Genomic DNA, 3759 nt, shown 5'->3' on the forward strand with positions numbered 1-3759 from the left:
CAGGGAGTCTGATGCAGGCGAGGCGTGCAGTGTCCTTGGGGTGAACTAGTTCCCTCCCCACAGATGTCACTGGATCTGCTGCTTCTCTTCCCATCCGACTCTATTGTGCCTGTGTAAATGCATCCCGGAGGGCCAGGGATCCTGAGGGTCAACCCGGGAAATTGTTCTCAACAGACTTTTTTTTTTTTTTTAAACAGTGTAGATTTACAGAAAAATTCAGACACCAGTACAGAGAGTTCCCACACACCTCATACCCAGTTTCTCCTGTTATTAAAATTGACCAAACAGTATGGATACGTTTTTAGTAACGACAGTCCACTGTTTATTCGGATGTCCTTAGTCTTTACCTAACGTCCTTTTTCTGTTCCAGGATCCTGTTCAGGATAGCACATTACATTTAGTTGTCATGTCTCTTCAGGCTCCTATTGGCTGTGACACTATATGAGAATTTTCTAGTTTCTGATGACCTTGCCAATTTTGAGGAGTACTGGTCAGGTATATTATAGACTATCCCACGACTGGAATTTACCGGATTTTTTTCTCATGATCAGACTGGGGTTACGGGTTTTGGAGAGGAAGACCCCAGAAGTACCATTTTCACCACGTCACATCAACATGCCTTGTACAACACTGGATACTGACCTTGCTCACCCGACCGAGGGAGTGTTTGTCAAGTTTCTCCACTGTAAAGTTGCTCTATTTCCCTGTTTCTTACTGTCCTCTTGGAAGGAAGTCACTCCATGCAGCTCACGTTTCAGGGAGTGGGGAGTCCTATTCCCCTTCCTTGAAGGCAGAGTATCTGCGTAATTTGTTTGAAATTCTTCTGCATGGGAGATTTGGCTCTTCTCTCTTTCTCATTTATTAATTTTTCTTTTTACTTATAACGGACTTGTGGATCTTATTTTATACTCTGGGTCATGATCTAATACTACTTTTTTGTTGCTCGGGTTATTCTAGCCTTGGCCACTAGGAATGGAATTTGTGTTTTTAAACTAGCTCCCGAGGCATTTCTTGCATGTATGTATTGGCATTTGGGACCCATGAAGGTCGGGATTTTTATCCCAGCTCCACCAGTTACTGGCCATTGTGTACTCTTGCTAAGTTGGCTTAACTACTTGGGCCTCAGTTTTCTCAACTGGAAATGGAGCTAGTATTGCTACCTACCACTTAGGGTTATTGAAAAAGATGCACGTAGTAAGTATTCTGTAAATAGAAGTTGTTTTTATTGTGAGTTTGGCACTCAAATTCCTTCTGGATCTGGCTCCAGAAAGTTATAAATCAAGGCCAAGTTTGTCTTTACAATACCTACCATGTTTCCCCAAAAATAAGACCTACCCGGACAATCAGCTCTGATGCATCTTTTGGAGCAAAAGTTAATATAAGACCCAGTCTTCTTTTACTATAATATAATACCAGGTCTTATATAACATAATATAGTATAATATACTATAATACCCGGTCTTATATAAGACCGGATCTTATATTAATTTTTGCTCCCAAAGACGCAATAGAGCTGATTGTCCGGCTAGGTCTTATTTTCGGGGAAACATGGTACCTTCCAAGACGACAGGCTTCCAAGACAGACGTTGCTGCCTTGTGTCACCTTGTCCCTTGTCTCCTCTTCTCTGCCGACCCAGCATTTTCTCACAACTTCTGCCTCAGTGGTACCACACTCCAGACAAACAGCCGAGCCACCTAAAGTGCCCTCCACCAGTTCATATATCTTCACATCCTCATTCCTTCTACCCCCTTAAACACCACTTCCTCTGTGCCATCGCCCGCCCGAGAGCCAAGCACCAAGTCCCCTGTCCCCTGCACTGCCAGAGCACTTGCTGTGCCCGCACTTGCCTTACAGCCCTTACCACTTTAGACCCTGCATCAAAGCAAGGTGCCCCGTCGCCCCCCACGGTCCTCGTCTGTGTTCATCTTTCTATCCCACCTGCACACGCTCGGCTCCCCACACCTGTCTGTGGCCTTGTTTGCGCCTGTGGTTAAGTTCTGACAAGACAAAGGAAGTAGGAGAAGTAGGGGAAAGGCCGCATCCTGGGTGCTGACTCGGCCTAACTGGATAGCCAGTGAGGGCAGAAAATCTCAGAGGTCAAGAGGCTGACCTTGGGTCACTTCCACTTTATATATATACATGTGATGTATATTATATTATATATATTATGTATATATGATGTATACGGGTATGTGTATCTATATATATTCAATTAGGGTAAAATATACATAACATAAAATTGACCATTTTAACTATTTGTAAATGTAGCGTTCAGTGGCAGTAAGTACATTTACACGGTTGTACAGACAACAATCACCACCATCTATTTCCAGGACTTTTTTATCCTCCTAAACTGAAACTCCATGCTCATTAAACAGTGGATTTAATTGTTTAATTACTTTTAATTTCCTCCCCACTCCCTCCGTCCTCCAGCCTCTGACACCACCATTCTACTTTCTGTCTCTTTGACTTTGACTTCTCTAGGTACCTTATGTATGTGGAATGAGACAATATTTGTCCTTTTGTGACTGGCTTATTTCACTCAGTATAATGTGTTTAAGGTTTATTCGTGTTGTAGCATGTGTCAGAGTTTTCCTTCCTTTTTAAGGCTGAGTATTCTGTTGTATGCATATACAGCATTTGATTTATCCATTTGTCTCTCAGTGGACACTTGGGTTGCTTCCGCCTTTGGCTAGTGTGAATAATACTGTTATGAACATGGGTGCACAAATATCCCTGCTTTTGATTCCTTTGGATGTATACCCAGAATAGAATTACTAGATCATAAGCTAATTCTATATTTTATGTTTTGAGCAATTGCCATGTCATTTTCCACTGTGGCTGCACTGTTTTACATTCCCACCAGCGATGCAAAACGTTTCCTATTTCCCCACATCCTTCCTAATACTTATTTTCTGTGTTTTTTTTTTTAATATAGCCATTCTAAATCCAGTCATCTACCAATGGTCATTTCAGTTGTTTCCATGTCTTAGCTATTGTGAATAGCACTGCAATAAACATAGGGGTGCATATATTTTTTTGAATTAGCACTTTGGATTTCTCTGGATAGATACCTAAGAGTGGAATTGCTGGGTCATAAGGTAGGTTCATTTTCAATTTTTTGAGATACCTCCATATTGATTGCCATAGTTCTTTGGTGTTCAATAGCTATGAGGATACAAAAAATTAAAAGCAAAAAATAGTACTAATCATTGTAATTAGCCATTTTTTACTTTATACATTTTATATGTATTATCTTTAGTCATCATGATAATCTTATAGGGAAGATATTCCATTTCATAGACAGAGAAACTGAGTCTCAGGGGGGTTAAATTTTTCTGAATAATAGTTTGTTCCTTTTCATTGCTGAGTAGTGTTACAGATATTATCACAGTTTGGTTTTTTAAAAATTAATAGCCATTCTAATAGGATCTCATTGTGATTTTGAGTTGTATTTTCCTAATAACTAGTGATGATGAGCATCTTGCCATGTGCTTATTGGCCATTGTATATCTTCTTCCAAGAAATGTAAGTTCTTTGCCCATTTTTTTTTAAAGATTTTATTGGAGAAGGGGAACAGGACTTTATTGGGGAACAGTGTGTACTTCCAGGACTTTTTTCCAAGTCAAGTTGTTGTCCTTTCAGTCTTAGTTGTGGAGGGCGCAGCTCAGCTCCAGGTCCAGTTGCCATTGCTAGTTGCAGGGAGCGCTGCCCACCATCCCTTGCGGGATTCGAGGAATCAAACTGGCAACCTTGTG

This window comes from Rhinolophus hipposideros, assembly GCF_964194185.1.
Source record: "Rhinolophus hipposideros genome assembly, chromosome: 21".
Taxonomy (NCBI): Eukaryota; Metazoa; Chordata; class Mammalia; order Chiroptera; family Rhinolophidae; genus Rhinolophus; species Rhinolophus hipposideros.